This window comes from Equus asinus, chromosome 25 (genome assembly GCF_041296235.1).
Source record: "Equus asinus isolate D_3611 breed Donkey chromosome 25, EquAss-T2T_v2, whole genome shotgun sequence".
In the NCBI taxonomy this organism is placed as follows: Eukaryota; Metazoa; Chordata; class Mammalia; order Perissodactyla; family Equidae; genus Equus; species Equus asinus.
The window spans coordinates 21,878,681-21,904,919 of NC_091814.1; the positions used below are offsets into that span (position 1 = coordinate 21,878,681).

A 26,239-nucleotide genomic window follows, 5' to 3' on the forward strand; every position below is an offset into this window, starting at 1 on the left:
ACGACTTAGTCAGGACATAACCCTTTGGCTACTGCTCAGTGTCCACAAGTTCAGGATGTTGGCACAGAAACAGGTGGCATCCATCTGGGCTGGTGAAAGCACATGACCTTCTGTGGACATGTGATAAAGCAGGTGCCCAGAGCAGCCCCAAAACAGCAGGGTCTGTGGCCACTTTTGCTGCTAAGTACATTTCCACTGCCACCGTATAAGGCGAGAGGGAGTCATTCCTCCAAAGATCATGCCCCAGAACCCACATCCTTTCCCCTTCACTTCTCCTCCTCTACCCCTCCTCCACAGCTGTTTCAGATTACAAAGACACTTTATTGCAACATGCAAAGCTCTCAGGATACAAACTATATCTGGGTGAATAATTATAAGCACAATTTTTATTACTTCAGCTTGGCATTTGCTGACACATAAAACAAGTCTTTATTGTCATCTCCATCCTGCTTCCTAGTTTTAACTTTTGTTCTCTCCCCCTACCCAACCCCAATTCCAGAGTTATTGTCTTTGCTTCCCTAGGTCACTGAGGAGACAACAATGTCCTTTCTATCTTGCCCTCAGGTCCACATCTCATTTTGAAGCCAAAGCCATCACCCTAACTGCTAGATTCCAACCTGGTGAGCCCATCATTTCTACCCCAAGATTAACCTGGAAAAGTTAATAAATGGCACATGTTTGAGAAAGCTTAAGAGGGCTGGCAAACATAATACAAGTTAACTCCTGATTAGATGAGAAAGATAATCATGCAAAAGGGAGACGGCCAGTTTTCATGACATTTCATTGGTCATATCTTGTCTGAAATATTGGCTAAATGTGGGGAATATTATGAAACTGATATGTATGGAGAGGTTAGGGACAGGAATAGTGAGGGTCTGGAACCATATAACTAATTTATTTTAAAATACTTGTTGAAGACCTCTATATTAATAACAACAACAACAGCAATAGACATTTTTGTGTTCTTAATGTATGCCAGTCATTATGATAAACACTTCCTATGGAATATCTAACTTGATCTTCACAATGGCTATATGAGATAGGAATGACTATTATCCCCATTTCAAGATAAGGAAATCGGGGCCGGCCCTGTGGCCGAGTTCGCACGCTCTGCTTCAGCGGCCCAGGGCTTTGCCAGTTTGAATCCTGGGCGAGGACATGGCACCACTCATCAGGCCATGCTGAGGCAGCGTCCCACATGCTACAACTAGCAGGACTCACAACTAAAAATACACAACTATGTACCAGGGGACTTTGGGAGAAAAAGGAAAAATAAAATCTTAAAAAAAAAAAGATAAGGAAATCAAGAGTCATGGAAATTAGATGGCTTTCCAAGTTCATAGAACCTCTACATGGTTTACCCAGGATTTGAACTCCAGCAGTCTAACTTTAAAGCTTATGAATGTGCTTAATACCAGGTACAATGTCATATGCTTTGTGCTGAGTATTAAAAAAATTAATGAATTAGACAGATAATATTTCCACTTTCATGGAGTTTACAGTCTAATCATGCAGATAAACAAATGAACAAATGCCATGCATTATGATAAGGATCATGATACACTCAAGACATATTCCTGTGGTAGAACTGGTCCTTTTGCTTCCTGCGTCTTTCTCCTCTTTGTTGTTGTTAGTGCCATTGAGTCAATTCTGATTCCCAGCAACCCTGTGTAAAGCAGACCAGAACCCTGGCTAGTCTTTTTGTGCTTTTCTCCTCTTAGCCATCCTACAAATGAATACGAAATTAATGTTTCTAAGGAACTGGATCTTCATACTCATAAATACTACATAAATACTACATAAACATTACAATAACCTAAGCCCTCCTCAACTGGAACATGTTTATCAGCGAAAACTGAAAAGACTAAGGAAGTTTACTCTAGAAAAGAGAAGACTCAAGGAGAACACAGTAGTTATTTATACTTCCTGAAGGAGCCATCTCATGGAGAAGCAAGTAGCAAGTAGCTCAAATAATTCCCCAACCTGTGACCACAGGCCTGCAGACCGGAGCACCTACCACATGCCAGGGCCCATGCCTGGTTCCAGGGATGCTAAAAAGACCCCAAAAATACTAAGAAGTATGAAAGGGAAACCTGATTACTTATTAAACGAATTGTTTTTCAGATACTAGGGAAAGATAAACGATCTCTTTGAAAGAAGTAAATGGGGAGGAATGGTGGGCAAAGAGAACTGTGGAACTATGAAGAAAAAGGCAATTGAGAAATAACTGGATCCGGGGCATCTAAAACAAACAAATGCTGTTTTTTGTTCTTTTGCTTATTTACTGGTGATTCAGTATGAGGGGGATGGAAAGTTGAGGTTTTGGAGTTGGTCCTTCCAGGCTCCGTCCGAATCCTGCTTCAGTTGCCCACTAGCTGTGTGATCTTGAGCAAGACGCTTAAACTTAGTGAGCAGATACTTCCTCACTTGTAATCATGAGGATAATAATACACATCTCAAAGGAATTAATTAAACAATGGAGGATGTGATAAATGCTTCCATATGTGGGAAAATAAAAACTGTAAGTCATTGTTAGCTTCATTCACTCTTTTATTCAATGTCACAGAGACTTGAATGGGGAAGTCATGTTGAAAATGCTAAAGTGAGGTACATAAAAGAACAAGACCAGAAGCCAAGTGGGAGGAAGGTTGTGTATTATTTGAAACATTTTGGTTATAAATGACAGAAATTCAACCTAACTTAGATAAGAAAAAAAGAACATGAATAAAAGAATGTAATTGTTCACATAACTAAAAAATCCACAGTGGGTGAGGCTGGATCCAGAGGCTCAAATAACATTGTCAAGTGTATTTCTCTTAATCTCTTGGCTCTTATTGTTCTGTGTTACAGCAAAAATAGCTGGTGGCATGTCTCGGCTTACATGGTCCTTTGTGCTTACAATTTTAAAGCACAGAAATCTCAGAGATCATATCAATCTCTGAAAAACCCTGTCCCTGCGGGGGCAGTGTGCCCGTCTCTGAACTAATCATCGTGTCTGCAGTGGGGAAGGCAACTCTGATGGATCAATGTGGATCACATGCCCAATATGGTTGTGGGATCCCATCTCTCCCAAGACTGCCTTGGGCAGATAAGTCAGGCTGGCGAATCAGAAAATTCCATCCCCCTGAACACAGCCAGGAATTGCAGAGGTGCAGTTCTTAGAAAAGCAGAGTTTTATTACCAAAGAAGGAGAAAGGGACTTAAAAAAAAAAAAAGCAAAAAACAACAGGAAAGGAGATTGAAATTTAAAATATGCAATAAGGCTGTTGATGAGGTAAAGGCAAAAATGGCTTCTCATCACCTATACCCACACTAATGAGCTAAACTAAATATTTACAACAATTGCTAGTGTCAGTAACACTTTTTGATTCTGGCAAGGGGATCCTGCTGTAGGTCTCACATTTTGGAGGGACACATATCATAAACACAGCCAAAAATGAATTTATTAAACACAATGGTGATTCTGACCTGGAGATTCAGTGTCCAGGGATGGCCTAAGGACATATAACCATAACACCTTCTCTTATAACTAACACCTTTCTCTCCCCCAGAGAAATACTTCTCCACATCTCTTGTCCTTTGTCCTCAAAATAAAAAGCAATTGTGTCAAATACCATTAAGTTGGTGGGTCGTGGCACTGTAAGATGGGGACTGCTTAGCATGAGAAGAGGTTTGAATTGCAGAAGCTCTTAGGACAAAAAAAAAAAACAAATTAATTAACTTGTCAAATTTGTCTTCTCTGATAACATGAATGCAGTAAATTCTTGTACAAAAGATCACCATTTCCCAGTAGTGCCAATTGTCCATTTTCTTGCTTCTCTTTGCATTCCAATTTGTAGTTCCACAGAGACTCACCAACTAGCACAGGTTGCACTTGACAGATAAGAAATACTTTGCAATGTTGAACAATTCACATTACTTTTAAGGTTAGATATTTATAGCCAACGTAATATGCATAATGTCAAAAAAGCATGGCGCCAATTCTTTACATTGGCAAGTAAACATATAATAAACTCTAGAATTGTGAATATCTTTATCAATATTTTTATAAAGATATTCAATACAATTTAAATAAAGTTCCAAATATTAGTTAAAACGTTCAGCTAAAAGTCATTTTTCACTACATTTTTTATACTGATCAATTATAATTCATATTTTCCTTTTAATTTTAACACCTTTAAATATTTTAGAAGAAAAATAACTTCCTTGAAAACAAAAGTTAAGAAATTTGAAAGTGTTCATACATGGAAGAATGGATATATATCTCATCTTCTTTATCCATACTCACACACACTCTATCTCACACACACACAATGGAATATTATTCTGCCATGAGAAAGAAGGGAATCCTGCCATTTGCAACAACTTGAATGAAACTTGAGGGCATTATGCTAAGTGAAATGTCAGACAGAGGAAGACAAATACCGTGTGATATCACTTACATGTGGAATATAAAGAAAAATGAACTTATGGAAGCAGAAAACTGATTGGCGATTGCCAGGGCCTGGAGGTGGGGGAAATGGGGAGATATTGGTCAGAGGGTACAATTCCCAGTTATAAGATGAATAAGTTCTGGGGATCTAATGTACAGCATAATGATTATAGCTAATAATACTGTATCATATATGTGAAAGTTGCTAAGAGAGTAGACCTTAAATGTTTTCACCACAACACACAAAAACGTGGTAATTATGTGGCAGGATGGAGGTGTTAGTTAATGCTATGGTGGTAATCATTTTGCAATATGTAAATGTATCAAATTAACATATCTAATGCCTTAAATTTACACAGTGTTACGTCCAATTATATCTCAATAAAGGTAGAGGAAAAAAAGAAATTGGAGCTCATAAAAGAAAAAAGAGGATGAATTATTTAGAACTGTAAACGATGGAAGTGAATACATTTCTGACATGAATGACCAACATAAAACTTGTGATTATGATATTACAATTTTTAATGAGAGATTTAATTATTTATGAAAACAATGCACATAAGCAGGAAAACTATTCTCATCAAAACTGCAACTTGAACATGTGACATGAGATGCTTACACCTTCATATCCCTTACTAAATGGAAACCTAATTACTAATACAAACAATGAGAATGAAAAAGAGAATTATTCAAATCAAACTTACAATCTGAGAACATCAAATGTAATTTTGACCTGCTCATTGGAAGACAAAGAAAATTACATTCATGAAATTGGCAAATTTCACGGCTGAGGAAGACTAACCCTCTTATACTTTATTAGATGAAGATCTTAGAATATGGCCATCACAACCTCTTGACACTGTATGCATATTTTGAGCAAAACAGATTCAATTGAAATTAATGTATCTATGACAGAATTTTAGCTAAAAATACAGAAGATTGTTTTGGTGTCATATACTTTGCACAGTTTAAATTTGTCACTAAGAGACGTTTCTCCAACTGTGCCAACAGAAATGACAATCTTTGGAACAAATCAAAGATTATATACAACATTTTCTGGATCTTTCAAAGATGACATATCTTGATGAAATGCCTATCTAACCTTATAGCCACTGTTGAAGACATGATGGGAATGTTACTACTTGTAGTCAAAACAATTAAATTTAGGTTAAACAAGGTAAGATACTAGAAGAATTAAGTGAAACAAGAGAAGATCCTAAAATAGTGACTCATGATCTTAAGCAGAAAATAAAATAAAATTTGTGTTATACATAGTTATTTGTTAATAAATGTTGTTTGCTATTAATAATGTTAGCAGAAGCTTATAAACAATACCACCAACATCAAACAAATAATTTAAAGGGTAAAGAAATATTTCTCAAAATTTAAAAGAAAACGTTTTTCCTAAGTCAAAAGAAACTGCATGTGAAATATGCAGCAAAAGTGATATTTCAACAATATAAAAGAAATTAGAAAAAAGAAATAAAAGCATTTATATAATTCAGAAGGAACAACTACATATATTAAAAAATCCTGGTATTAGTTTTTATACAGACTACTTTAAGTCCATTAATGATAATGGTATAAGTTTAATTAAAGAGAGATAACTATATATTGCCTTTTTTGGTTTTCTTTATAATATTCCAGCATTGAAATTTTTGAAAGAAGAACTTAAGTAATACTGTACAGATCTAGATATTGCTGTAAAAGATAGTAGAAAATTGTGATATAAGTGATGGTAATTTATATGATGAAATCTAAATATTTTGTAACATACTCTGTCATAAAGATAATTTATTATATTTGACCCCATTACAATGTTTGAACACAATATGTAAAATTTATAGTTCATTTCCAGTTAAATATTGCTCTAAACATTTTCGTGTCAGCTCCAGTTGCTACTACTTCAGAAAAGCAAATTTTCTACAAATTGAAACTAATAACTATCTAAGAACCACAAGTCAAGTAAAACTATTGAATTTGGCATTGCTTTCAATAAGACAAATATGTGACAATATCGGTAAAAGAGCATAATTAGTGATTTTTTTGAAATGAAGGTAAGAAAAATAAATTTCCTGAAATAAACATATATTTTATGAATTCTATGTCTACTTCATTTGTTACCCAAATGTAACTGGTCCATAAATTGAACGCCCAGACATACGCAACAAGAGATAACTTCAGGCATCTTTGATGTCTTGCCAACTTCTAGTCACAAAAAAACCATAACTTTATATGTATCTTTTAGTTTTGATAGTATGAAGATATACTTATCTTGGTAAGATTTTAGAACATTTATTTACCAATTTTTTCACTTGATTTTTTATATATATTTGCATATATATGTATATATTATATAGATATATACATATTTAGGTATATGTGGGGCTCCATTTGTACTTTTTCACAACTCACACATGTTAGGAGCAGTCGTGGCTACTGTAAGCAAGTTGTTAGCTGGAGTAACCCTTGCTTAAGAAAGTTTTCTCAACCCCCATTTCATAATTTAAGGAAAGTCCAATGCCTGCCTCATGATTTCTTTGAATTCTCAGAGGTTTACATTCTGCTTACCTATGGTTCCTGCTGCATTCGTTCAGTTTATAGATGGCTTCATGTCTAAAACATACTGCCCCATTCATGCATTCACCTTGTGTGGAATCCCCTTTTCTTCTGCTTAAAACTTCTCACGTATGGTGTGCATCAGACTTTACTGAAAGTTCCTGATGATGGGGAGGGCTCTAGGGTACAGAAGTCATTGCAGAAATGCACAAATGAATGTTGGCTATCCCTGCCCTAAAAGTTATTTTACCATACTCCCATGAGAAGTACTCAAGTTCATAGCGCCTATATGGATTTACAAGCTTCTCACCATCTTATTGACTCCTTTTCTGTCCCATATTTTTTCCCATCTTTTCCTCACCCATTTCTCTCCCATATGAACCCTCCCTCTCCTATGACCTCTGACTTCTTCGTATACTATAATGCAGAACAAAGCTCTCTCTACTATTTACTCTAAAACTTAGTCCCAGATCCACACTGGCTATACCAAAACCTATTATGTGCTTGGCACATCTACTACATCAGTGGGACAAAAGGCCAGAAGAGTCCCTGAGATTACTTTTAACAAGATCCTTTCCCTTCCCCCTTAGAAGGCAACTGTTGTTTTAAATAGAAGTATTATTTTTTTTCTTTTCAGTTTAATCAGAAATAGTTTCATAATAGCACAAGAATATAGGCCTGTAACCCATCAGGACACAAGCATAACAGCTTGGTTGCTGCTGGCGGGTGTTGTATTCATTCAGAATCACACAATTATTACACTGATAGCATAGCTTTACTTTGAGTGAAACTACCTTGCACAGAAGAATGAACAAAGTTAAAATGGAGGTATTATTGCAGATCTGAAAAACAGCTCCCATGGGCCAATCCAAATGGGGAACAGCTGCTACCAGGAGGAGGCGTGCTTACTCAAGTGTTAGGATGCCCTGGTCTAGAGAGAGCAGTGTAACTCTCGTTCCCTCCCAGGGAACTGCTAGAGATTAGTACTTGGGTGAGGGGAAAGCTAATTGCCTCAATTTACCAGGTGGCTCTCCAGGAAGGAATACTTGCCTACTGGTGGACAAGAGCATCTTGGAAAACAGAAGATCTTTCCCACCCATCCATACCATCTTTGGAACAGGCAAGAGCTAGCTACTTTGTCTACCTGCTATCCCTTTCATCTTCAATAAGACTTTCATTTGCTCTAGTATTAAAATCCTCCCTTGTTCTTGGTGGAGAAGCTTCTGCAGGTGTTTTATCATCGGATCTCCTGATTCCTTCCCAGCCTCAGGAACCAGAAGTCTGGGACTATTAAGTAGTCCATGCAAGAGCTCAGAATGGCACTGTGTTTTGGGCTTCATGACTCTACTGCCCTGATCACAACTGATTGGACCAGGGAAGAGAGAGTGGTGCTGATGCAAACACAGCATCAAAAGGCTGGCCAGTCACCTGTCAAACTTTATACACAAGAAGTCCTGAGCCCAGCCATACTTTCTAAATATTTCTCCCTCCATCTGTTCACTTCTTTCTCATCATACCCATCATTTCTTATTTGGATTACTGGAAAAGCTCAATAACTAGTCTCTTTGTGTCAACTCTTGCTCTGCTTCCAACTGTCAGCAGAATGGTATTTCCAAAATGTCAATTGGATCATGTCATTTTCATGGCTGAAAGTCTCCAGTGTCTTCCCTCCCAAGACATTTAGGATAAAGTTAATACTTATTGACATGATTAAAATGTTTCAATAATTTGGACCTTGTTTATCTTTAAGGCATTTTCCATTTATATTTTCACCACAGCCTCTCCCTGCTCACCATCCTATACTCTATGCTCCAGCCATGCTAAACTACTTCATGTTTCCCAAACAAAGACTCATCACAAATCACTCTGCTGATAAATTCCTCCTCTTCATTTACTTTTCATTTGGGGTGTTACTTCCTACAAGAAGATTTCCTTAAGCCCCTAGACGGGATTAAATACTTCTTCTATGTGTTCCCATTACACCCTTAGTTTTCCCCATCATAGCATTCATCACATGATGCTATAATTACCAATTTACTTGTTTTTCTTTCTGGGTTGTAAACTCTGTGCACAGGAACTGCATCTTTCTTCTCCTTTTTATCTCCAAAGTCTTGAAGAGTGCCTTGCATACAGAGAGTACTCAGAAAATCTTCATTAAATCAATCAATCAATGAAACATATGGAGAGAGTAAGATAAAGGGTAGTCAAGCAGAAAGTAGGTAGAGAGGGGAGAAGCAGAGATGCCGGAGTTGAGTCGTCCACATGGAAGATCATAGAACTGCTTTGGTTCATTGCACCTATTTGGAAATGAATGCACTTATTGTTTTATCTTGAACTAGTAATGAAGATGTGCCAGCCACTCATGGGGTCTGGCTGTTTGGCTTCTTTATCTTTCCACCTATTCTTGCAACAAGCCTCTATCAACTGTGGTAAGCTGAGCATATCTCTGTTGTGAAAGTCTGATGGAGCCTCACTAACACCAAAATCAAAGAAAAGCAATGCAACCTTTGGACTAGCCTAAACATTTAATTTAATATTTCCTATATGCCTAATAACACTTATGACAGCATAACTGGGATATAATAGTTATATAAAAGATTGTCCCTCCCATAAAAGAGCTGATGGTTGAAGAGGCAGTTCACCCACCCAAAATCAAGTACCACTAAGTAGTAGTCAATTAAGTGCAAATAAAGAAAAAAAGACAAAAAAGTAGAGAAGAGATTTAGACTCAGATGAAGATGAGTTCGGTATAAGAGGAAGCCTTCAAAGAAAGCTTCAAGGAAGAAGTGATGTTAAGAGAAACTCTGAAATAATTGTCTTATTTGTATAGATATTTCTACTTGGAGTTCAGCCTGATAGTAATCCAGGCTGTACTGACCCACAAAGGGTTTTCCTTTTTTAAAATGGTAAAAAAAAAAAAAAAAAAAATTTAAATCTGGTCTTTGAAATTAAATTAGATGCTTTTCAGTTCCAACATGTAAAAAACTTGGAAGTTGTCACTTCCTTTCTTACAACCCATGATTAAAAAAAGATAAACAAAGAAAATCAATAAATTTTCATGGATGCATCAGAAAACTGAAGTTGCAGGGCAAACTGCCATCGCCAAACTGGAAACATGTGTAAATCCAGAGAACCAGAGACAGATATGCTTACTGCTGGAGCCATAAACTGCAACACTTAAATAATTATTTTGATGGATTGCTATAGGTTGGGTGTGGACTATCCTGAGACTGAGAAATTACTGTGGGCTGTCGTCTAAGGGGGGCCCTCACACCTCCAGACATTAAGAAGGCTTCTTATGGTGAAGAGCTGAGAAACAACTCCTCAAAGCTCTGGTAGAGGGAGGGGAACAGTAACTGTTGTGAAGTACAACGTGAATATTCTCCACAATAAGACCTACACTCAAGGGGTAAAGATTTACTAGAGCCTTATCCCACCTGGGAAAGAGCATTTCTTTTACTCCAGACCCCTCTAGAGTAGCTATCTTATCCAGGAGTGGGCAGGAAAGACAAGGTACACTCATGATGGTGACATCCCAGGGACTCAGGCCCATTAAAAGATCCAGATGTAATCATAATATTATAGAAAGCTCCCTCTGCCCCATGCCTTACCACCAGATCGATGGAGCTGCAGTATAATACCAGTGAGTTACAGTTCAAAAGGTTGAAAGATTTAGAATCTCTCTGAGAAGAAGTACTCGGGGAATCCCAAACTCAATAGAGGAGACAAAAATAAAAACCCTAGAGGAATTTGAAGACTCTGGTACCAACAGACACAGCAAGCATTAAACATAGCCTAACTCCTTCTCAGATTAACATAAAATCTCATCTTAAATGCCTATTTACATCAGTTTCTATTCTAATATGTCATGTCCAGCTTTCAACAAAAAATGCAAAGTATGCTAAAAGGCAAGAAAAAAGTACAGTCTGAAAAGACAAAGCAAGAATCACAAGTAGATTCACATATGACACAGTATCCAGAATTATCAGATAGAGGATTTAAAATAGCTATGATTAATGTGTTAAGAGCTCTAATGGAAAAAGTAGACAACATGCAAGAAAGATGAATAATCTAAACAGAGATGGAAATTCTAAGAAACAATCAATGGGAAATCTCAGCAGTAGACTAGACATAACTAAGGAAAGGATAGGTCAGTAGTAACTTCCCAAAGTCAAGTGCAAAGAGAGAAAAGAATGAAAAAAAACAAAAACACACCAGAACAGAGCATCCAAGAAATATAGAACAATTCAAAAGTGTGATATATGTGTAATTGGAATACCAGAAGGAGAAGAAATAGACATAGCAGAAGAAATATTTGAAGTAAGAATGGAAAGAATTTTCCAACATTCAAGACTGACAATGAACCACAGATTCATTAAGCTCAGTGAACATCAAACATAATAAATACCAAAACATCTATAACCAGGCATATCATTCAAAATCAAGGAAACCAAAGACAAAATCTTGAACAAAGCCAGAGAGGAAAAAAAAAAAGACACCTTATCCACAGAGGAACACAGATAAAAATTAAAGTAGACTTCTCATAGAAATCATGCAAACAAAAAGAGTGAAGTGAAATACAGTCATGTGATGCCTAATGAGATTTTGGTCAATGATGGATCACATATAAATACAGGTCCCATAAGATTAGTAGCATATAGCCTAGGTGTGTAGTAGGCTATACCATTTAGATCTGTCTAAGTACTGTAGGGGAGGAAATTTTCCTCTACCCCTTCTAGGTTCTTCTGGCTGGTCTAAGACTTAAATTGATATGAGAAAAAAACACAAGTTTAATAACATGTATACATGGGAGAAACCCAGGAAAACTGAGTAACTCACCAAAATAGCTGAAGCTCTCACCTTAAATACCATCCTTAGCTAAAGACAAAAGAAGACGTTCAGGGTGGGGAGAGTCAAGGACTTCAGATGGAAGAAAGGCAACTCACAGGTAGCTGAAAATGAGCAAATTTTGGAAAACGTGTATGTTTGGCCACACAGAAACAGAACACAGAGAGGAGCCCAACAAACAGGCTTTTCTAGGTTCCTCCCTGTTTACCACCTAGTTCATGTTATGCTAAGGTGATAGCTCACTTCCTGAAAAGGTTTTTTTATCTGAATTCTTTTAGGCAGTTAAAGAGGAGATAAGAAGAAAAACTTTCTGAGTCTTTTGTTTCTTAAACATAATCTGCCTGACTTAATCATCATGTTAGAGAGACACACTTTGGGGTGGCAAATTTTGTTCCCCTTCACTACACTCTACGATGTTCACATGACAAAATCACCTAATGATACATTTCTCAGAATATATCCCCATCATTAAACAACACATGACTGTATTTAAAGCTTTGAGAGAAAAAAGCCACCTACCTAGAAGTGTGCATCCAGCAAAAATATACTTCAAAAATGAAGGAGAAATAGAGACTTTTTCAAACAAATGAAATCTGAAGGAATTCATTGTTGAGAGATTGGCCTTGAAAGAATTTTAAAGGAAGTTTTTCAGGCATAAGGAAAATAGTATGGGTCAGCAATTAGAATCTACAAAAAGAAAGGAAGAGCACCAGAGAAGGAATAAATAAAGGTAAAATAAAATATTTCATTTTTCTAGTTTTTAAATTACCTAAAAAATTATTTCTTTAAAGTATCAATAGTAACAATGTATTGAGTGGTTATAGCATATGGAGAACTGAAATAAATGACTCAAAATCATAAGAAATGGGAAAGAGAAGTTGAGAATACTCAATTATAAGGTACTGTACTACATAAGAAGCAGTACAGTGCTATTTCGTGGTGGACTTAGATTGGGTAAAAATGTATATTGCAAACTATTGGCAGCGACTAAAAGGTTTTTTAAAAGAAACATAACTAATCTGTTAAAAGAAGAAATAAAATGAAATCATATAAAATGCTTGATTAAAACCAGAGAAGGTAGGAATATAGGGGAAAAATAGAAACAAAACAAAGGCAATGAGTTGAAAACAGATACAAACATAGTAGATATGGACCCAAATTTATCAACAATTTCTTTAATTGTGAATGGTCTAAATAAATCAATGAAAAGACAGAGATTGCCGTTCAATATTAGTAAGATATCAATTCTTCCCACCTTGCTCTATAGATTCACCTCAACCCTGATCAAAATCCCAGCAAGCTATTTTGTAGCAAACTGATCTTTGACAAAGGAGCAAAGGCAATTCAAAAGAGAAAAGATAGTCTTTTCAACAATTGGTGCTGGAAATATTGGATGTTCATAAAATGAACCTAGACCAAGACTTTACAGCTTTCACAAAAATTAACTCAATGTGGGGGCTCGCCCCATGGCACAGTGGTTAGGTTCGCACCCTCCTCTTTGGCAGCCTGGGGTTCACAGGTTTGGATCCCAGAGACAGACCTAGCACCACTCATCAAGACACATTGTGGTGGCATCCCACATAAAATAGAGGAAGATTGGCACAGATGTTAGCTCAGTGACAATCCTCCTCAAGCAAAAAGAGTAAGATTGGCAACAGATGTTAGTTCAGTGACAGTCTTCCTCACACACACAAAAATATTAACTCAAAGTGGATCACGACCTAAATGTAAAATGCAAAACTATAAAACTTCTAGAAGGAAAGAGGAGAAAATTGGCATGGCCTTGGGTTTGGTGATCAGTTTATAGAAACAACATCAGAAGCACAATTCTTGAAAGACAATACTGATAAATTGGACTTTATTAAAACTGAAAACTGCTATTGGAAAGATACTGTTAAGAGAATGTGGGGGAAAAGTCACGTACTGGGATAAAATATTTCAAAGCACATATCTAATAAAGAAATTGTATGCAAAATACACAAAGAATCCTTAAAAATCAACACTAAGAAAACAAACACCCCAATTACAAAATGGAAAAACATATCTGAACATATCCTTCACCAAAGGATGTGGAACATAACTCCCCCACTCCTTAAGGGTAGGTATGCAAGGTGACTTCCCTCCAAAGACTAGAGTATGTAAAGAGAGGAAAAAGGAGACCTTTACACTGAAGAAATCTGACAAACACTACCTCATTCAGGTGATCGGTCAACATCAACAGTAATATTGTGTACCCTTGATGTAATGTGATGAGAAGGGCACTTTTCCTCTGTGGTCTTCCTCTCCAAAAGTTGTAACCCCAGTCTAAACATGAGAAAAACATCAGACAAATCTAAATTGAGAGACAGTTTGCAAAACACCTGACCAACACTCCTCACAACTGTCACGGTCATCAAAAACAATAAAGTCTGAGAAAATGTCATAGTCAAGAAGAGCCTAAGGAGACATGATGACTAAATATAACGAGGTGTCCTGTAAAGGATCCTGGAAAAGAAAAAGGACAATAGGTAAAAAGCAAAGAAATCTGAATGAAGTACAGCCTTTGGTAATAATAACGTGTTAATATTGGTTCATTAATTGTGATAAATGTACCATATTAGTATAAGATGCTACTAATAGAGGATATTGGATTGAGGGTATGTGGAAACTCTTTGTACTATCTTTCCAATTTTTCTGTAAATGTAAAACTGTTTTAAACATTTTTAATTACTGAAAGGAAAAGAAGACCCAGGGTGACCCTAAGGTTGGGACATTGGAATTCATTAGGGTAAAATTCACTGTGATTAATTCCATAGGATTAACTTTATGGTGTGCCTATTACTAGGAAAGTTTTGGTTATCACCAGGGTTTAGGGCTTGGCATTCTTGTTGGGAGGTGGGAACATTGAGAGTCTAAGCAGTTGAATCTGGGGCTAACATCAAGCTATTTGAGGGCCATCTTGGACAAGTTTCCTGGAAATACCTATCTCATAGAAAATCTCATAATTGTTGATATTGTGGCCCCGATTTTCTCAGAAATCTCTGCATGGAACCCTTTAAGTTTGGCTGGTGTCTCTCAGTTGTTCTGTGAAAAGTATGGGAAGAGTCATGACTAGAGAATAGTTGTCTCAGCCCACCTTGCCAGCCCCATGTGCATCCCATAAACAAGAAGACACTCTCACCTGACCCATTATGTTTGGAATCACCCCCAGCCAACCGCATCTCATCAATGAAATTCAGTATCCTTTAGTCCTGTTTTTTCCCATTTCCTACCCTGTGAAGCTCTTGCTAGAATATTCCAGCATGGTACTTATGTTAGTTTTCTAAATCTATTGTAACAAATCATCACAATCCTGGAGCCTTAAACAGGAAAAATATATTCTCTCCCTGTCATGGGGTCTAGAAATCCTAAATCAAGGTGCTTTTAATGCCACACTCCCACAGAAGGCTCTGGAGAGACTCCTTCTTTACCTCTGCTTCTGGTGGCTCCTGGCACTCCTTGATTTGGGAAAGCGCAACTCTAATCTCTACTTTGTCTTTACACAGCCTTCTTCTCCTGTGTATATCTATATCTTCTCCTTTTCTGTCCCTTGTAAGGACACTTGTCATTAGATTTAGAATCCACCTTAATGCAGGATAAATCTCATTTCGAGATCCTCACCTTAATTATATCTGCAAAAACCTTTACTCCACATAAGGCAAATTCTGAGGTTCTAGGTGGACATATCTTTCGGATGAGCACCATTCAACACACTATATTAATCATTGTAAGTTCTGGCTCTAACCTAGTATCCAGAGGTTTTGCCTGGCGAAGACCAATACGTTATTTGCTATATCTCAAACGTCCTAAAAGAAATTGTGTTTTGACCTCCATAAGGTAGTAAAGGTTAACCACATGTCAACTTTCATTGCTTTTGCTTAGAATTACTTCAATTAAGTTTGGTAGTACTTGTTCAGAAGCCTTTCGTTTCTTTTTTGAAATGAGAATGTGAGGTATTTAAGAAACAATTCATTTGGCAAGAAACCAAAAGCTTTAAAAATATGCAATTCCAGGAGAAAATAATAAAAAGGGCTCTTTCTAAAGGAAATAAACTTAAGATCCTAATCTGAGAAGCTTGCTATCGATATACACTCTTCTGATCAGCATGCTGTATTTATTACACCACCAGCACTTAAAATCTAAGTCTTCTTATCAGTATAAACAAACACTAGGGAACTCCCACTAAAATAAAACCAGCCACTTCACACAATTGGAACCGTTTCATCTTAACTGCAAACCCAAATGGGAAATTGTTTGTTTAATCAGCAATGCCCATGAATTTTCTTCTAACAGATGAGAAGCCATCAGCAGCGTGTTTGCCAGCCTACAGCAACCTCATTTTGAATAGTTCCTGATCCTTACTCCCCTGCCCCCAAAGCCAATAAATTCATTTGAAACAAAAAACTGAGTTGGAGTTTCTGGATATTTGAGCTGTCTCTAAAGTTAGGTATGCCTCTCTGCCAATGGGAGTTGGTGGCAATAGGCATCATTGATTAGAACTTAATTACGATGAAGAATCAGGAAGACCCTGAAGAATGACTATTCTGTCTGGATAGAGGAGAAGGTCATATTGAAAGTAATCAAGGAGAACTCTTTAGGCGAAGAAAAAAAGGCAAAGCTTCATGAATGACAATGGAAACCTGCGTGTTATGTATAGTCAGTAAGCCATAGCTATGATCAAAAGCACTAGTTGATGACTGAGATAATAGACCATCTGCCTAAAGCAAAATGAAATAAAACAAAAACAGTTGTCCTATAAGAAAGAGAAGTGGAAGAGTTCAGTCCTAAGAAGCTGGCCAGCATTTGAGAGATGGTGGTTTGGATGGTTGGTGTGCAAAGAAATTAAACAGTGAACTGCTTGCCTAGAGTTACAGAGAATTCATTGAACCAAAGTTACTTGAGTCAAAGTGCCCCCAGCTCTAAATATGGGATTCCTTCCAATGACCATTCTGTTTCTTCATGCTGTAGGTCTATTTCTGTCTTTCCCAAAAGAAAAACCAATTGGAGGCACACATGGATTAAGGATTGCAAACTTTTCCTCCTTCAAATAGTCATTGGTTTTCCCCCTAGCACCCCAGGTAAAATAATCTCAATACTTACTAAGTATATGCCAGTTGTCAAATGTTTGCTGATATTTTCACATACATAGTTATCCCAGATGTCAGTTAGGGTCAACCCGTCCTTTGACAAACACATATAATTGCTTAAAATTGATTAAATCTACCATTCTATGTCTCATAGGAAGCCCAAAAACCTCTTGCAATTTCTGTAAATTCACTAGGATTTTTATTTTTATGCTTGCTCCTAATTCTGACTTCTTGATTCCATTTATCTCCTTGCTCTTACTTCCTACGGCTATTGTCTTTTCTTGATCCCACACTGACATAGAAGAGGAATCTAGCTCATTTCTCTTATTTACTACAAATTAGCAGTCAGCCAGATACTTGTTTTTGTAGCAGAACTAATACCAGGAGGGGATGGAAAAAGGTTACATTATATCACCACTCTGTAAACTGTTTCAATGTTAATATCTGATGACTCTTCTCAAAATTCTTCAATAATCTCCACTCACTACAATCTCTCATTTTATCACATTTCATTATAGGTCATCATCTATGCCATATTGCTCCGCTTTTCTCTACATCTTCTCTTCTATGTTCTGTTTCCAGAGGGCCACCAAAATTCATGTCATTTGTTATGCACAGCAGTTTTAAATCTCTTTGCTTATTTTTCCCTCTCTAAACAATAGCCTGGGGTGTCCAGGAAGGAAGAGAAAGTGGGAGCTCAGCATTGTGACACAAGTGGCCTAAAAAGGCATTTTGTTATTTAAAAGACCCTCTCCTCAAGAGAGAAGGGACAAGTGGCTGAAGAAAGAAATTACTTTAAATGGTATTTTTTTATGCTATTATGTTTTATTTGCTATATGTCACATCATGAAATTCTGGGAAATGCGTCTGAGATGAGATCCTAAAACTAGGATTTTTCCCATCAAATAAAACAAATGGTCAGAACTTGACCTCAGTTCTCTATACAGGCATCTAACAAGGGGAAGATTCAGGCCCTGAATACAAGAAAATTAATGTTTATTTGAAGGAGAAAAGATGGTTTCTCATAAGAAGTCTGTGAAAATGAGGGAGAAACTCAAGTTTCATTAGCTTCTCAGTAAATACATGTCTGAGCCGTTTAGGCTCAGCCGACTGTAATGCTATAACCTCTTCCCAGTTCACCTAAAGCTCAGCCAGGTACACAAGCTTAACTACAATAGAAATAAGACCTCCTCCAACCAGGCCTGACTCAGGGCACCTAGATGCTCTATTGTACATACAGAAAACTACTGTGTATGCAACCTTGATGTCCAGTGATTAAAAATTAAAATTGAAAATTGATGTAGTTGAATACAACTTATTAATATTAGTGCAAGATTCCTCTCTATGCTGGCCTTGCTTTTAAAAGCCTTGTTTAGTGAGCAATCTTGAAAAGTAATAACTTAAGTAAATAGTCTTTTTTTTAAGTTATAATGATAGGCAATAATTATTAAGCTCTTAGTAAATGCTAGTCACTGAGCTAAAAGCTTTTCATACATCACCGCATTTAATCTTTAAAATAACTCCTTGAAGTATGCCCTATTTTTATTCTCCATTTTACAGATAAGAATATTGAGGCTGATAGAGTTTTTATTTTTCCAAGGGCATAGAGACTAGGTCAATTCCCAAACAAAGGGGTCCATTATGGCGGAGATCAAATGTTGACCATTACACAATACCACCCTTTGAGTGACAGGAAATTCAGCATCTCCCTGAGAAGCCCACTTCTGTCTCTAGTACTCTATGTGTGAGAAACAGCTCTTTCCATTGGGATTAAATCTGTTTTCCAAACAAAAGGGGCTGTAAAGAATAAGGCTAGCCCTTTTCCAGTGTTACAGCTAAGTATTTTCTCCTGCAGGCAATCTTTTCTTAATGCTTTGTAAACTCCTCTCTAGAATGTCAGCGCCCTGAGGGCAGACACCTTATCTTGTTGTCTGCTGTGTTCTCATGGCCTGGAATAGTGTTTCACTCTGAAAGAGGGAGGACTGAAAAGAACACGTTGTATGCAAAGAACACAACGTGACTTCTGTGCTGTTCCTGACAAAAGCACATGACCTGAATCTGATCATAAGGACACATCAGATAAACTTAAGCCCAGGGACATTCTACAAAATAATTGGCCTATCCTCTTCAAAATGTCAATGTCATGAAATAGAAGGAAAGACTGAGAAACTGTTCTGAGTAAAAAAAAGACTAAAGAGACATGGCAATGACATGCAATGGATGATCTGGGATTTTCTTTTGCCTTAGATATTAAGAGAATAACTGGTGAAATGTAAAAACAAAACAAGATCTGTAGATTAGATTATTGTATCAATGTTAATTTCCTGATTTTGATAATTGTGTGATTATGTAGGTTAATGTTTCTCAACCTTTTCTTTTTTCATTAATGTACCCTTTCAGGGAGAAAAATTAATTAATTAGTTAAGTGATATTTAAATTTAACTTATTTCTCCCTAATCAGAAAGATTAAATACTAAGAAATAAGATTTTGCTGGGTAGGGTTGAGCTTTGGAGGGCCAGAGTTTATATATAATATCTCAGATTTTTACACCCATAGGATCAATTTTTACCCCTTTGAGGGTAATATCACCCCTACTGAGAAGGCATTATATAAGAGAATATCCTTGTTAGTAAATGCACACTAAAGTATTTAGCGTTAAACAAGCACCATGTCTGCAACTGACTCTCAGCAGTTCAAAAAAAAGATGTAGGTAAAAAATATACATATATATATGCACATATGTGTGTGTGTGTGAATGGAGGGGGACTATTAAGCAAACATGGTAAAATGTTAACATTTGGGAAATCCAAGGGGAAAATATATGGGACATAAGGACAAACACATAGACCAGTGGAATAGATTAGCGATCCCAGAAATAAACCCTTGCACATATGGTTAATTGACTTTCAACAAGAGTACCAAGATCATTCCATGGGGAAAGGACAGTCTTGTCAACAAATTGTATTGGGAAAGCTGGATATCCACATACAAAAGAATGACGGTATTACTTTACACCATACGCAAAAGTTAACTTAAAATGAATCAAAGACCTAAGTGTAAGAGCTAAAACTATAAAACGCCTAAAAGACATAGCGAAAATCTTATGACACTGGATTTGCACCAGAAACACAGGCAACAAAAGAGAAAATAGATAAATTAGACTTCATCAACATTAAAAACTTTTGTGCATTAAAGGACAACATCAAGAGTGTGAAAAGACAACCCAGAAAATATTTGCAAGTGATATATCTGATAGGGTACTCATATCCAGAATACAAAAAGAACTCCTACAACTAAAAAAAAAAAAAAATTCAAAAACGGGCAAAGGATTTGAATAGATATTTCTCCAAGGAAGATAAACAAATGGCCACTATAAGCACATGAAAGATGTTCAACATTACTAGCTAGCTGTCAGGGAAATGCTAATTAAAACCACGAGATACCAGTTCACGCTCATTAATAGGACTATTATATATTTTTAAAAAATGGAAAATAACAAGTATTGATGAGAAAGTAGAGAAATTGGAACCCTTATTTACTGCTGGTGGGAATGTAAAATGGTGCAGCAGCAGTGAAAAACAATTTGGTGGCTTCTCAAAAAGTTAAACACAGAACTATTGTATGATCTGACAATTCTACTTTTAGGTATATATAGTCAAAGGAATAGAAGTTAGGGACTCAAACACATCCTTGTAGACCAGCATTCATAACATATTCACAATAGCCAAAAGGTGGAAACAATCCAAACGTCCATCAACAGACGAACGGATAAACAAAAAGTAGTATATACATACAGTGAAATATTGTTCATTCTTAAAAAAGAAATGAAATTCCAATTCATGCTACAACATGGATAAACCTTAAAAACATTGTGCTAAGTGAAGTAAGCCAGACACAAAAGGACAAATATTATGTGATTCCACTTTTACAAGGTAACTAGAATAGGCAAATTTATAGAGAGAGAAAGTAAATAGAGGTTATCACAGACTTAGGTGAGGGGGAAATGAAGAGTTATTGTTTAATGGGTACCGAGTTTTTATTTGGAATGATGAAAAAGTTCTGGAAACGCATAGTGGTGATGATTAGACAACATTGGAAATGTACTTAATGCCACTAATGTGCACTTAAAAATGGCTAATGAAAATTTTATATTATATATATTTCACCACAATAAAATTCCTTTTAGTATATGGAAATCTTTTTGGACTATTCCTACAACTTTTCTAGAGGTCCAAAATTATGTCAAAATAAAAAGTTACAAGAATAAAAGGAAAACCTCAGGACCTCCCAGTTTTTGATGATGTCATCACAACAGATGGTACATAGCTCCTTTGAGAAGAGCACATAATCCTATGGGATTAATTCCAAATCTCCCCATCAAAGGACTGGCTCTATCAAATTTGACCCCAAAGGAATCCTGCTTCCGCCCCAGAGTAATCATGCCTTCCTTCCAATTAAGTGTGTCTTTCTCCCTGGGGGTTTTTCTTCTACACAGGAGTTCTACCATGCCAGAAGTTGACTCCAGTTGGCACAAATGGATTGGGGCAAGATTGTCTTAGAGTGGCTTGACAATGCCCTCTCTATGCCTAATTGATAGCCTGTGCTCCTTGACTTTAGGCGGGTATAGATAAAGCTTTCTGCCTTGGTCTGGGTGCTGTAGAGCAAGAGCCTTTATCCACAGGGGAGGTTGGCGTGTAGGATTTCTTTAGAATCAGTAAGCAATGTCTGCAAGAGATAAGATAAAAATTGTCCTACCCACTTCATGTTGACTTATGTTTATCATATGTTCTATCTCCACATACAGCTTATTGCATACTGGAGTTTACACAGGGCTTTCAAATATAAGTTGCACTATTTATACGTGATAGAGGAATTAAAGATCACATAAGGTATTGTTTTCCCTAACTTACTTATTTGGTTTCGTCAACTCAATTCCAGGAAAATAAAAAAAGTTTGATTTATTGAGTGCAATGAACAGAGGTTGTGGAACCCTACCTATCTCTTTTTTCTCTCATACTTGGTCTCTGGGTGGTTCAACATCCAAGTCAGAAAACTCTCCCTGTAGAACTGAATGTGCTGATGATAAATAAATGTGGTGTTAAGTATTCCTGTTGGACTATGACTTGGTTTTCCTGAGTCTCTATCATAATTCCTCCTTGGATAAGAAGTAGAAAATGAATTGATTGATGTAAATATCACTTTTTATGTCACATCCTTCCCAATCTCCAGTCACCTGTTCATAAGAAAAGGGCCAAATTTCCATCAGTTCAATGTCCCTAAATCTGTCGTCTCAGATGCTGACATTTGAGTCTTATGAACTTACCTCCTTTTAAGACAGAGATGGGAGTTTAATCATTGTATACTTATCTGCTTTACTTTTTTGTAGAGGAATATAAGGAATAAGCCTTCTGGCCAGGTATACATTTATCTATAATTTACTAAATCAAGATGTTACTTTTCAAACAGAGCATACCCAGTGAGATTTTTGTTTCTCTCTTCCCTAAGAGGAGATCATCATAACAAGATTTTTTTTTTTTTTAAAAGATTGGCACCTGGGCTAACAACTGTTGCCAATCTTTTTTTTTTTTTTCCTGCTTTATCTCCCCCAACCCCCCCTGTACACAGTTGCATATATTAGTCGCATATCCCCCCAGTTGTGGGATGTGGGACGCCGCCTCAATGTGGCCTGACGAGCGGTGCCATGTCCGCGCCCAGGATCCGAACCCTGGGCCACCGCAGAGAAGCGCGCGAACTTAACCACTCGGCCACGGAGCCGGCCCCCATAACAAGATTTTTAAGGATATTTCCCACATAAAGATGAAACCAGCTCTTCTTTTTCTTATCTCCCAAGACAAGATCATCATGAAGGGAATTTTCAGAATATCCTAATTATTTTTCTATGTTGCCAATTGTTTCTCTATAGAGTTTGTGCTCTGGTAGAACTCAAATTTAAAGGGAAAGCAGAAAATCAGGTTGTTTGGGAAAACTTTCTATGAGACAGGAGAAAGCTTTTATTTTTTCTTTTTAGCTACTAATACTTTTACAACACTTTAAATGTCTAACCACCTAACTAATCTCATTCAATCTTCCTAACAACTGTATGAGGGAGCTGTTTTTGTTTTTTAATTCCTATTTTATAAATGAGAAAACTGAGGCACAAGAAATGTACAACTGCCTGAAGGTCACATGAAGAAGGGAGAACTGGAACTCTGAACTAAAGCTGGTACTCTTTCCTTGATGTAGTGCTTTTCACCTGGAAATAACCTAAACCAGGGCCTTGAGGAGAGTCAAGCCTGATTCTCCTGCAGCCCCTTCTCTCCTTCTAGCAAATGGGCCCCAGACCATTTCTTATTCTCTTGAACTAAAGGTAAGTTCTCATCTAGTAGCCAAGCTGCCTCTCCTTTCTCCAGCCCTGGGGATCCCTGGTACTCAAAAAATCATTTCTCACATTTTTCTGCCACCCCTTCCTGTCTCCACTCCAACTCTCTCCCTGCATTAAGACCCTCTGGCCTCTCCTTGTTTTTCTAGGTTGAGAGCTTTCACCCAACTGGATTCAGTACCTACCTGGCCATGCCTCCCTCCTAAGAGAATACTGAGAGCTGAGAGGACACTCAGAGACTGCAGCAGTGCTAGCAATGGGGAGACACCTACCACGCGGCTTCATACACCCTTCTTTCAAAGACAAAGTCTTTTTTCCAGCTGACTGGGGTTAAGTTTATATGATAAATATATGGAGAAATGTGTGTTTTCTCCTTGATCGTTTCTTTCAGGTGTTGCCCTATCTCTGGTAACTTCCTGTTTCCTGTATCTCCTGAGGAAGCCTGAGCATGTCAGACAAGGAAACAGGCTCAATGTCTTCATGAGGCTACAGCCTCACTGACATTTACTGTCTGGGTTTCCAGGTCTTGGGACAACATGGAAATATGAAGAACTGGTATCTCATCAGAAAACTGACATCGTTCACTATACACATCAGCTGTGGGCTTTGAAATGGAAGCCAAGAGGAAATCTTTCCATTTCTTGATGTATTCCCTTTAAAATGGAACCTACTGAAGACCCCCCAGTGGAAATCCAACAGGGTAGGTCTGGCAGTTAATAGAGATTAGAAGTGCCTGCTCATGACTCAACCACTCTGAGAGTTTATCACTGCAAGACGGGTTGGTGGTTTTGACCATTATACCATTTTACATGGATTTTTTTTCTTACTCATACATTCATTTCACTTATATCCATAGGTCATCATTGGTTAAAGTTATGGATCATAAGGAATATTCAAGCTAAATATATTAATGAGAAGCATAAAAGTGATCACTCAGAAAATTCACCTGAGGATTATCTTTAAAAATAATAATTGTGAGGGGCTGGCCCCGTGGCCGAGTGGTTAAGTTCGCGCGCTCCGCTGCAGGCGGCCCAGTGTTTCATTGGTTCGAATCCTGGGCGCGGACATGGCACTGCTCATCAAACCATGCTGAGGCAGCGTCCCACATGCCACAACTAGAAGAACCCACAACGAAGAATATACAACTATGTACTGGGGGGCTTTGGGGAGAAAAAGGAAAAAAATAAAATCTTTAAAAAAAAATAATAACTGTGAAAATTTTAAATTTACAAAAAAGTAGAGAAAAGTTATAAAATTATATATCAAATACCATGTATACTAAGTATTCACCATGCCATATTTGTCATAATTTTTTCTTATCTCTTTTTTTTAAGGTAATAACATTTGTGGATGCAATCAGAAACTCACTCCCATCCTTTCCTCTTCCTTACTTCCTCCTTCCTCAGAGGTAACCACTCTCTTGAGTGTGTGTGTATTATTCCTTTGTATGTTTATACATTAGTACATGTTCGTATTCATAAATATATAATTTTTAAAAATTTAAATGTGCATCCTATTTTTGAAATTCTTCCATTTTGATTGTCAAAAAGATCCCAATCTAATAAATACTCTGTAGCACATCAAGATGTCTTTAGCACTTAATTAAATCCTTGGGAAGTAAGTACTTGGAAAGTAAGTACAAATATTATTATTTTTTAATTGTTTTCTTTTTAGGCTCTAAATGTCAGAAACACAAATCAAAATCATCAAAAACTTTTGTATATTTCTAATGTAGCAAAAAGTCATTAAATTTCAATATTCATTTAAATGAATATATTTTTATCTCTGAATGAAATGTGGTATATAAAATGTCATTTTTAATCTCTCCATAAATTATGCTGTCTCATAATTAAAGTTAATTCAATAATGTGGAGCACTCATTAAATGTGGATAAGTCAAATTTGTCTTTTTAGATATATATTATGGATATTATTAAAGACAAAGTTAACTTATGATGTAACCTTTAATTGTAATACTATATTGATCTAAAGTAACATATTATATGGAAAATAGCTTATTTATTTTGTATTGTGGAAAAACATACCGTGAAAAAAATGATTTTAAAATTTCCTCAGGGAAACCTTGACGTTATGTTACAATGAATGTAGTTTTAGAATTAATAGAGAGTTAGATTGATTTAAACCAATCTAAAATTATACAAACAGGACAAAAATCTTAAAGTGCTTACATTCTCACTACTGAATTTCCGACTCATATGATATTATTGTCGAACAACTAGCTAACTTACTGTTAATCATCCAGCTGCAAGCAGAATAATCACTGTGCCCAGATCACCAACCCACAGAATCATGAACTAAATAAACGTTTATTGTTTTAAAAACTGAGTTTTGAGATGTTTTGTTGCACAGAATAATTAAGTAGAAATAGACTGCCACGACTAACCACAGAGGCTTCTGTTGTTTACGAGTGAGAGCCTTAACTCAGACAACTTCCTTTAGTTCCTTTCATCAACTTGGAAATACCCAGATTAGTTCATTCGATAAGTAGTTTTAAGGCAAGTGCGATAAGTTAATCACAGTGATAGATGCTGAAGATTAAACTATGGGGGAAAACATGTATGACCTGTATGTTCTTGGACTTTAAAAGTCTTATAACGTGTGATGAATAAAAATGGAGGAACTGAGACAGCAACTTACAAAAAGTTTTATTGGAGTCAGAGAAACAAATACTAGGATAAAGTGCTTACAAATAGTCAGGTTTGTAAGTCATTGACTTAGGTCCTAACACAGCTAGCTTGTTGCCAGTATCCAAGCACTATTCCATGCCCACTTGAGATGAGCTCAGTCTACCCAACTTCACAGACACCTTCTTTGGGCTTCTAATTTCCTAGCAGATTCCTGACTCCAGGTGAAGAGCATCATCTTAACACTCAGCATCCAGGAGCTCCTTTATGG

The 26,239-nt window shown here is 36.8% G+C and overlaps 1 long non-coding RNA gene across 1 annotated transcript; it reads left to right on the forward strand.

Moving 5' to 3' along the window:
• Positions 1-563: 563 nt before the first annotated feature.
• On the forward strand, positions 564-24,897 carry LOC139041966 (uncharacterized). The gene is made up of 3 exons (XR_011498074.1): positions 564-620; positions 23,848-24,024; positions 24,659-24,897. It is a non-coding gene; the product is annotated as an uncharacterized lncRNA (long non-coding RNA).
• The last annotated feature ends 1,342 nt before the right edge of the window (positions 24,898-26,239 follow it).